Source organism: Abramis brama, assembly GCF_963993115.1.
Source record: "Abramis brama genome assembly, chromosome: 22".
NCBI lineage: Eukaryota > Metazoa > Chordata > Actinopteri > Cypriniformes > Leuciscidae > Abramis > Abramis brama.
This window is the reverse complement of record NC_139984.1, coordinates 24,904,519-24,916,082: the sequence shown is the minus strand read 5'-3', so window position 1 is coordinate 24,916,082 and position 11,564 is coordinate 24,904,519. Positions and strand designations below refer to the sequence as shown.

Genomic DNA, 11,564 nt, shown 5'->3' with positions numbered 1-11,564 from the left:
TTTAGCTATCAAAAACAGTTGAGTCCTCTAAGCTCAGTTTAACATGTTTACCTCATTTAAATTTTTACCCAGAAAGTCTGCAGATTCTATATGGCTCTACTGCTGCAGTCACTGTTCATCATGCACCATAGGTCACAGTGTTTTTTGTTTTTTTACTCCAACACTCCAAAAGGAAATATGTGTTTTATGCAAATTACATATTATAAAAGAGACAAAACCTTTGCATTTTCAATGCTTTAAAAATACATAGTGTCTTTTATGCTGGAAAGGTATTCTGTGGTCTGAAAACCCACAGGGGCCGCATTTACACAACCCCGCTCTTCAATACGGTGACCTCTCTCACTATTGTCTGTGAGAACAAACAATAGGCCTGGAGTCCCCTGCACACACTACCCATAAATCACTGAAACACTGAACGCAGACTGAGCCTGAGACCCAGACGGAGCCAAAGAACTATGGATACAAGACTGCCATCTATTGTTAGAGAGGAGAACATTGGCTGAAACTAGGTTTGAAGGTTACTTTTCAATTGCTAAGAAAATGTGCATGAGTCTGCACTTCTACAGTAAAGTCGGCCTTTATTTTCCAGCTCCACTGAAGCCAAAGAAGTTTCAGTAATATTGTCAGAGCAAAGCACAGCCAAAACTCACAGCAAAACCAGTTTTAATACAAAAGTAATATAATAGAGCAGGAGGTCTGCGGAAGTACAAGAGTGTTGTATTTAACACTGTCACACCTAAACACATGCTTGCAAACATCAGGCTGACTGTTTACAAAGCTTTGTGAGGTTTCTGCTACTTGTTTTTGTCCTTTTACCGCTTATGTGTGAAGGAAAGTATAGAGAGGTCAGAAAAAGATAAAGAGAGAAAAAGGGATTGAGAAATGTTATGAGCTGGATTCAAACTTGCATTGACCACACAAGTGTCATAGCACAATATTTCAGAGCATGTGCTTGTATCCATAAAAACATTGCATACTTACTTTGATCATTTATACTTCAATGTTCAATGATTCCAAAAATAGAATTATTATTTTTTTTAAATCCCAACCTGTCAATGTTTGTGTCATATTTTATCCAAAAACCATTAAGAAAAAAAGCAGACCATTAAAAATTTTGCATTGTGATATTTTTATGCTAATTATGTAGTTCTCCCCCAAAATTCCCATTCGATTTGGGCATTACAGCAGTGCTAATTAATTTTTAACATTACAGTAATGAAAACTTTGGGGGGAAATGTTAATAATTGACTTTTTATCCTTTTAATTTTGTGCTGAAATGTTCTTTCTTGACAGGTTTCAACAGTTAACGTTCTAGTATATGGGGCGACACACTGAAAAGCATGAGTTCAGAGAGCAAATATGCTCTAACTTTCTTTAACATAGATCAACTCCCCTGTTTTAGAGAGAGGAAAAGATACCAAAATAAGGAAACAGAATAGAGTAAGGTACGTTGTTGCTCGAATCGGGAAGGGCTGGGCCATGCTGGCAAGTTGAACAAAGATTATTGTTTTTATGTAAATATTTCCCATTTGTAAGAGAGCTCTAATTCAAGTTGTTCAGAGCATGACATAATAAAACAAAACAAACCATGAATTATTTGTGACTGTGCGCCTGTGTGGGCGAAAAAAAGAAATGATGTAACAAACAATGGAGCTCCTGAAAGCTTTTATTTGGGAGGGATGAATCCCTGTCAGCTGTGACAGTATGGAGGAGTGAATCTGTCATTCACCTCAATGACAGCGTTCCCCAGACAACGGCTTTCATCTGTGACGGTGTCACGGTTCGAGCTTTCATTCAGGTCTGCCGCGCTAAACAAGTAAACAGAGCGCATGACCAGGCGACAGGGAATGATCTAGAAAACCAGGGTGCATGTTACCTGTTGCCTTCCATGGAACAAAGAAAGTCGTGTGGGTTTTGCACGACATGAGGGTGAGCAAATGAAGGATAAACATGGAATTCTGGGTAGAACCGCAACAGAATGAGAGCGGTCTGTGCGCCAGCTCATTGTGAGGAACAAATCCAAGCCATATTTGATAGGGGCCTGAATCACTGGACCCCCCACTGGCCGTACAGGAAGTGGTATGATAAAAATAATGAGTCTGGAAGCTGCTAGCAGGGATAATTACGCGGCAAAGAAAGGGAGATGACAATGCAGCTCGCCGCATTAAAGCCGCGATAAGAGGACGGCCTAATCCACAGGACTATGGAGGGATTAAGGTTGTGAGCTCCTCGTCTGGTCTCGAGATGAGAAGGTTAACCGGCCTGTCCTTTTCCACAGTCTTCTCTCTTCTCTGTCTCAATGTTCTCCAGCTCTGTAATTCCATTAGAAGGAGGTCAATCTCTTTATCCCGGGGAGCAATGGAGATGGGGAATGCCACGCGGTTTACGAAGAGTATCCACGGACGTCGCTTTCGCTGAGTAATCTGATGAAAGAGGTGATAAAACACATTTGAACAGCCGATCTATTTCTCGCAGTCCGCCCTGGCTAATGCATGTGATCAACGGCTGTCCATGCATACAAATTAGATATTCATTATATTAATTACATATTCAAGAAGACAGAAAGACATGAATCTATGACATGCGGTGGCCTAAAAAAGTACAGTATATGCTTGATACCACCAACTTCTGCCCCTTGTAGTTATCTGACTAAGCAAAATGGCTACCGTTAGCATTGCAGTTGTTGCAGGATGAACGATGCTATGTAGGGTCAGCATTAGTTTTGTCTCTGCAATCCTTTGCTAAACATCATGTATGAACGTTAATACAGTTGGTAATAAAATACATTTTAAAATGGCTTTGAAGTGTTTAAATGTTTTAATCTAATGCAATGACATTCATACGGAGCCCCGCACAAGACATGCAGACAATAATATATACAGTAAAATGTGACCAGTGTCTTATACTCACCAAGGCTACATTTATTTGATCAAAAATACAGTAAAAACAGTTTTATATAACTGTTTTCTATTGTAATATATTTTAAAATGTAATTTATGTCTGTGATGGCAAAGCGGAATTTTTTCCGCTTCAGTGTCACATGATCCTTCAGAAATCATTCTAATATGTTGATTTGCTGCTAAGGAAACATTTCTTATTATTATTAATGTTGAAAATGGCTGCCTGCTATTTTTGTGGAAACCGTGATACATGTTTTTCAGGATGATCAATAGAAAGTTCAAAAGAACAGCATTTATTTGAAATAGTAATCTTTTGTAACATTATCAATGTATTTACCATCACTTTTGGTCATTTTAATGCATCATTACTGAATAAAAGTATTAAAGGGATAGTTCGGCCAAAAATGATTTTAAACCCATGATTTACTCACCCTCAAGCCGTTCGAGATGCATATGTCAATAATTTTTCAGACGAACACATTTTCAGTTATTTTAGAAAATGTCTTTCAGTGGTTATAATGTCAAGTTATGGGGTCCACTCCTTCAAGTCCCAAAAATGTGCATGCATCCTTCACAAAAGTAATCCATCTGGCTCCAGGGGGATAAACGAAGGCCTTCTGAGGGTAATCCGTGCGGTTTTGTCATAAAAATATACATATTTAAAACTTTATAAATGAAAATAACTGGCTTCCGGCAACGGTCGACGCGCGTTCACGGGAGATGAATGCCGACGTAGGACGTAGCCTTTGATTTAGCTATACTTCATTCTACGTCAGGATGCTTCCTACGCTACGTCCTACGTCATACGCCGGCATTTTCTAAAATAACTGAAAATGTGTTCGTCTGAAAAATGATTGACATATGCATCTCGAACGGCTTGAGGGTGAGTAAATCATGGGTTTAATATAATTTTTGGCCGAACTATCCCTTTAATTTCTTTCAAATAAATAAAAACGTCTTAATGACCCCAAACTTTTTCATAGTCTATCCTAATGTGCATGTTATCTGTTTACAGTTCTACATGGCTCATACGATTTTTTTTCCAGATCACTTCTGAAATCGGAGACATATTTGAGCACATCTTGTTTCAATGTTTAGACATAGACAAGCAAACTCAACAGCCTCTCCCCTCCACTTGAAACGCATTCAAAATTGAAATCTATCACACATGGACACATAGCCTTGTCTCCCATGACTGAAACAGCTCTTCATATGAAATCCTCAGTGAAATGTTTTCCATTAGCTAATTTAATAAGGTCCCTTTGGAGTGTAAAGTACTCTCAACGAAACACAATGCTTCCTGAGACAGAGCTAAAAAGTGTTTTAATAGTCAGAGTGATAATTTTGGAAATATTAGGCATTCATGAACAGACATTTCACACTGTTAATGTATAAATTATATTTTGAATAAACAAGGATTTCTGATAATAAAACACAAAACTTAGTGCTGCTTCTAAAGTCCCCTTAGAATAGTACAGTAACAAAATTAAATTTCACCATTTAAGCTCCAAAAAGCACCATAAAAGTATAAATGTATTTTTAAGATTTTTTTGTTTGTTATCGAAGAATGAAAGTCATACTGGTTTGTAACGAGTATATACGAGTATATGAGTAAATGATAATGACAGAGCTTTCATTTTTGGATGTAATATTCCTTTAGGGGCTCAAACGTATAAGATTGAGGTGCTTTATCATGGGGCGGCTTCATGGTTTGGATGACAGCCTTTTAATTTGCACCGCCTGTAATCATAACTGGCTTGAGTTTATCGTCAAGTAATGACCTACACGATGGCCTTGATAGATAATGTGATTCATTCATTCTCTGCTTCCATCCTCTACTACAGATTAACACAGAGAAAAGGCACAGAGGAGATGAGAGTATGATGAATAGATGAGATGAGAAAGACAGAATTTGATGGGGTCCTCAGTCCACCGAGAGTAGGTGTGACTAGGAATACGCATAGCCCAGACTCAGGCAGTGGGCCGGACACACATACGCACACACACAGATAAATGACAGAGGTACTTCACATGAGAGCCTACTGCTGTTGAAGTACCAGGTGAAGCATGTGTAACTGAGCTGTACGCCAGCACCCAGAAACAGACTGAAAAAAGATATGAAGAGAAAGGATGGGGTATATGAAACATCACGGACTGAACAAATCAGAAGACTCGCCAAGGAATGGACTCTTCAAGAACCCGAAGGTGTCCTGTGGTATCTGACATCAAGACATTAGCAGCAGATCCTTCAAGTCCTGTAGTAGGATATGAGGTGGAGCAGCCGTGGATTGAACTTGTTGGTCCAGCACATCCACAGATGCTCAGTTGGTTTGAGATCTGGGGAATTTAGAGGCCAGGGCAACATCTTCAACTCTTAATCATGTTCCTCAAACCATTCCTGAACAATGTGTACAGTGTGTGGTGTGCATTATCCTGCTGAAAGAGGCCACTTCCACCAGGAAACACCATTGTCATGAAGGGGTGTACCTGGTCTCAAATTTACATCCACATGAATGCCTTGACCCAGGGTTTCCCAGCAGAACATTGCCCAGAGCATCACACTCCCTCCACCGGCTTGTCATCGTCCCACAGCGCATCCTGGTGACATCACTTCCCCAGGTAAACGGCGCACATGTACACGGCCATCCACGTGATGTAAAAGAAAATGGGACTCATCGGACCAGGCGACCTTCTTCCACTGTTCCATGGTCCAGTTCCGACGCTCACGTGCCCATTGTAGGCGCTTCCACCAGTGGACAGGGGTAATATGAAAGCTTATATTTTACTGTAATTAATGAACTGAATTGTTGCATAAACAACAGACAGAGAAATTAGAGTCATCTAGATGACATCTGCGGCTTACAAACACGTCATATTGTTTGTTAGCATTAGCATGTCTGTGCATGCGAGTATGCCTGAAATCAAATTTCCGAATTATTAGAGGCAGTTAACCAATGAAACAGCAGCTGTCTGGAAACTGATCTGCCCTAACACATCTCCTCACTGACCTGCACACAGCCACGAGCGACCTGTCAGAACATTGCTAATCATTCTGCTCCATTTAACCAGAATATTTGGCCCTGAACTAACAGTCCACAGTCCTCTGATTGGGCATGATGTTATTAAAAATGTACAGGAAATGAAATCAGTGAGCCGTACATGTCGAACCAATAGGTCACATGTTGTCACAAGTTTCAGTCTCTTGTGAAATGGCAATGTTTAATTTATTATACATTTAAAACATAAGACAATGAGGTCACACTCATCACCTGTATCTGACAACTAGAGTTGTGGTACAAGTTTGAGTCTGGCTTGCAACATATTCTGTTCTCCCTCTAATCTCCTGTCCTCTCGCTGCTCTTCACTGAACTAAAAGTAGCAAAAATGTTGCTACTGTACACTAATATGGGAAAACATAACTAAGAAAAAGAAAAAAAAGAAAACATTTTTTTTTAAAATATGGAATAATTGAAAACAAGCAAACATTTGCATTAGAAATAAATGAATACGCTCAGTTCTCCTCAACTTGTCTGCTATCTTTAATGAATTTTTACTTGTGTCAGTTAAAATGACCATTTTCGTGAAGTGTATTTAGCACTGTTGAAAAGTTTTGGGTGAGTAAAGAAGTTTTTTTTATAAAGAAGTTAATACTTTCAAGAATGCATTAAATCAATCAAAAGTGAAAGTAAAGCCATTTCTAATGTCACAAAAGATTTCTATTTCAAATAAATGCTGTTCTTTTCATATTCATCAAAGAATCCTGAATAAAAGCACTGTTAATAATAACATTGATGATAATCAAAAAATATATATTTCTTGAGCACCAAATAAACATATTAGAATTATTTCTGAAGGATCATGTGACACTGAAGACTGGAGTAATGATGCTGAAAATTCAGCTTTGCCATCACAGGAATAAATTATTTCAAAATATATTAAAATATCAGTTATTTTAAATTGTAATAATTTAAACAAAAGACTTAATTCAAAAACATAAAAAAAGATTAATTCAGAAGGCAACATGATTTTTTTCTGCGTACCTTTTAGAATAGCTTCCACATCATAGCTTTCACTTTGCTATGATACTGTCTGTAGGCAGCTCACTAGGTTATGGAAACCTTATGAGTATCTTCCAAAAGATGATTATCTACACTAGGGAAGATACATATTGACTAGAGTCTTCAAAGGTATCAAACGAGGGTTGCCACAGATTCAACATTTCCGTGCATTCATTACTCAAGTGATGTTCGAAGTAAACTACATCTGTGGAACAGCATGTTGATGCTGGTTGTCTAGATATCTAGCCTCAAGGCCTTTAGAAAAACCCTACAGGCGATTTTCTGTCTCTGCACAGCAAGAAGGCTCTGACAGATGTTTTCATTCATGTGAAGAGTTACCAGGATGTGCCGGGTCATTTTCCAGCAACTCTCGAGCGTTTGAAATGAGCTTTCCCAGTGCATGGATACACAGCCTCAAGCTGTTATAATACCAGTGCAAGGAACACTGGATTTCTAGTTGTCCTGCAGTGACTTTCAAGACATATCCAGCCTTACATGTAAAAAATGAACTCTTGAGTCAGTATAAACCAAGCTGTGCTAATATCTCTTTGAGTTTAAAGTGCAGTGTTTATTTATCTTCGATTAGTTCTACCGGATTGCAGAAACAAATTCGTCACTGACAAAAGATAATAACAGTAATAAAATAAAAAAAATCAAATAACACAGTCTTCCATTGTGTCTAATTACTAAGCTTTTGATGGTTTCCTCAGAGTTTTGACAGTTTTATTAACAATGTCTCTGTCTTAAATTTTCAATAGACATAGACCAGCTAGAAACTCATTTCTAGTTACCTCACCTGCTCTTTAAAAACAGTGTTTCCTCACTCACATGCCGTTCCAAACCTGTGATTTTTTTATTCTGTATTTATCTTAAAAATTCTAATGATATTAAATAAATGTTATCAAATTCTCCAGTGAAACAATATTAGATACAATAGATAATAGATACAATAGATAAATAATTTATTAATAATATTTTATATTAATAAAATTAATATTTTATTTAAATTACATTTTCATCTTTCATATATATATATATATATATATATTTTATTAGGTTTCATTAGTTAACATTAATTAATGTATTAACTAACATGAACTAACAATGAACAAAACATTTGTTACAGTATTTTTTTTTATCTTTGTTAACGTTAGTTAAAAATACAGTCGTTCAGTGTTTGTTAGTTCACAGTGCATTAACTAATGTTAACAAACACAACTTTTGATTTTAATAATGTATTAGTAAATGTTCAAATTAATTTTAGATTAATAAATGCTGTAGAAGTATCATGTTAACTAAAGTAGTTAACTAATGTTGTACAGTGTTTCCAATATATTAATGATTTTAAATAAATATGTCCCCACTTTTGTAGACATTTAAAGCACATCCAGAACACTGCCCATGAGCAGGTAGCCATTTCATCACATGACTTTTGGTCTTTGTTTCCCAGGTGCTCCACTTAATAACAGCGCTTAATATGTGGGGGAGTGGTGTGTTGCTGATCAGTCCACCGGGAAAAGTTCAGGTGCTCCCGACGGCCACGTCAATCTACTCCACAGACAAATACGGGCCTCTTGTCCCGTTCCTTGCTCGGGCCCTGAGGCTTCAGCCCCACCTAGCCCTATTGTTAATGCGGCCCAGCCCAGTCACCATCATAGCCAACACAGCTGCTAGAATTACTCCCAGATTTGAGGTGGTCACGGAAGTGTCCATTAGGTAATATCCCGGGATTGGACATTTGGACAACAGGCTTAGATATTTGATGTGGTCTGGCTGTGAGCCTGTGATTTCCACATTATGCGGTGTGGTTTATGCCTGACCAAACCAAACAAGGTGGTTTTGTGGGTTTGTAGTGAGCTGTAGCCCATCTGTCAGACTATTTTGTGAAGTACTTATAAGGGCTTCAGCGGAGGTTTGGTAATGGTCTAGCTGGCATTCCTCCCACTCTTTTCATTAAGGATAAGATGTTTGTTTTGCCCAGTTTGATTACAAACCGAGTTTCCAAATCCAGCTGCTTGTTTTGCTTATGAAATATGGTCTGACAAAATGAATAGATGTTGTGTGATGGAAATTCAATCTTTTTTCCCCAGTTATCAAGAATTGTTTTAATGCATTTGACTCACAGAAACACAAACTGATAACAGAAGTGTTGGAAAGCCAGGGATGGATTGTGGGCTAGTGGATCCAGTTCCTGCGGGTTTCAGAATGCCAAGGGCCTCCAATGCAATCTGACCACCACTCTAAATTACAAATATTGAATTAAATCAATTGCATAGAAGAAACTGTGAGCTGTAACAGTATGAAAGGAAAACACAAAAGAAACTATTCGAGAGACCCACCAGGTCGCGTTGACTCCCTGTCATCCGAGGTCTTCCATTAAGCCTTCACGGTTCCACTTGAAATTAGTGGAGTGAGGTGGGTGTGGATGGCACAGGAAGGGAGGCCCAGTTTAAACGGGACGCAGTGGAGAAGAATGGGCTCTGTCAGCCCACAGCACGCTTTAATTAGGGTCTATTGTCGGCCGTGTTCCCCCGGTGAGGAGACTCTGAAACGAAACAAGCAGAAAATGGGTTCAGGCAGTTGAAAGAGGCTGAGTAAAAGAGGAGCTGACTGTGTGGTGCTCAAACGGATCTCTTCGCCGCGCAAGGGCTAAGTACACATTTCAGGCGGAATCAAGCACCTACCTGAGATTTCATGGGTTGTTTCCGTCAGGTCGAATCACACGCAGTATGTAAGCGCTTAACGTGAGGCCAGAGTTTGTGAGTGTATCAAACATGTTCTGTAGAGCACTTCAAATGCTGGCTGCTCCTAGAAACAAGTGATGCAGTGGGACAAGACAGTCAACATAAGAGTGAAAGATTGCACTAAAACCTCAGGAGAAAATCTGGTATATATTTTGTCTTCTCTCAGAAGAAAAGAAAATATTGATTCCTCTCAAGATGTGATTATAAATATCAGACCTGGCATAAAACATGAATAAATAACCCTCAAAGTGTTGAACTAGGATAAAGAAACAGATCTAGGGGGAGTATTGATCATTTCCTTGTCACAATGAAAGATAAATACGTTGTATAATTAAAGATAACAGAGAGATTTCTCAGTTTAAAACGCTGCCAATCAAAGCAGGTTACCGCCACTCTCGACGCATCCGAATTCAAAGCGGAAATCGACGTCGCTTCGTTTTTTCGAAGGTAAACACGAGAAGTGTATGGAAAGGTGGTAAAGAAAGGTGATGGGGGCTGGTGTTCATTAAAACCACTTCCTGAGGCATCTGAGAAGAAGTGCGACAGCGTGTGTCTTGTGCTGAATAGCACGCGCCTGTACGACAGCACGCGCTGTAATTGGGTATGACACGGGATCAATGCGGACACGTCAGGATGCAAAGATGTCATTTTCTAACCTGATGCTTTCAAGCACGTCTCCGCCGTTACTCAGGTGCCAGTTGCTGTGGAAACACAGTTCTTTTTCTCTTTTTTTACATATTTTTATTAAGATGCAGCAGAGAGCATTGAAGCTTTTTCCCTCACAGCAGCGGCGGATTTCTTATTAAAAGATACAAGACGTGCAGTCATGCTAATTGAAACCTGCCTGTCAAACGTCCTATTACTTCGGGTGCTATAGGATGTCAGCGTGGGACTGAATTCATTGCTTTCATAAAGTTCATAATTAAAGTTTCTAAGTTTAATTCTGTAGTTCTACAAGCTGTATAAACTAGCAAATATCTCAATCTATGTATAGTCTTATTTTATTCATATTCTTTATCTTCATCTCGCCTTTAGGCCTAATCCTCCACACATTTGTTATGGCAAATTTATAGTTTCTCTTCACGGACCCTCCACACATTTGTAATGGCAAAATGGTTGTTTTGATTTTATTGATGGTTTGCCAAAATTTGTAAGTTGTTCTGTTGTGCAGAAAATAATTCTGTGACGTTTTGTTAGGATATAGCCTAAACGAACTACACAACCACCATTATGCTTCTGACAACTCTTTTGATCTTTATTTAAAATCTTCAGGTTGGAAAGTTTGAGTTAGAATATAGTCTGCAAGAGCTGATGTTTAATGTCCCAGACAACCTCTGTAGTCTCATTTAGCAAGCATCCTTTTCAAGACACATAAAAGTTTAAATATCACAAGTGGGGTAATGTTTAGGTTTTTTTCATGTATAATAAAATGTCATTCAATTGCAGTCAACATAAATGCAATAAATGCTACAACGATAATAGAAAACAGTTTGAAAAATGAGTTACCATTGGTAAGGGTGAACTTCACTGAGCTTCCACATTCTGATCCTCAAACATGGGTGGCGGTGACTCCATTCCTGGTATATGGAAAGCTTACTTTTCACAATCCAAAGAATTCCAGATAAAACTTCCAAATATTCTGTTTCCCTCAGAAATGTCACATTCCAAACATAATGTGAATGCCATGTTGACCTTAAGTGTCTTGATCATGGTCATAATGCTGACAAATTAAGGACTTAAGGGTTTGAATCTGCAACCGTTCAGCTGCCAACGCACTATAGGCTCTTCTGAATTATTACAGGCCACCACAATGTATGACCATTGACTCACCTGAGCTCTTACCCAACAGCACATGGTTGAAA

At 38.6% G+C, this 11,564-nt stretch overlaps 1 long non-coding RNA gene across 1 annotated transcript; it reads right to left on the bottom strand.

Moving 5' to 3' along the window:
• Nucleotides 1-2,029: 2,029 nt before the first annotated feature.
• On the bottom strand, nt 2,030-9,770 carry LOC311073582. Its single transcript, XR_014604175.1, has 4 exons — nt 9,643-9,770; nt 9,298-9,503; nt 9,082-9,198; nt 2,030-2,423 (listed from the first exon to the last, which is right to left on the bottom strand). It is a non-coding gene; the product is annotated as an uncharacterized lncRNA (long non-coding RNA).
• Nucleotides 9,771-11,564: the final 1,794 nt, after the last annotated feature.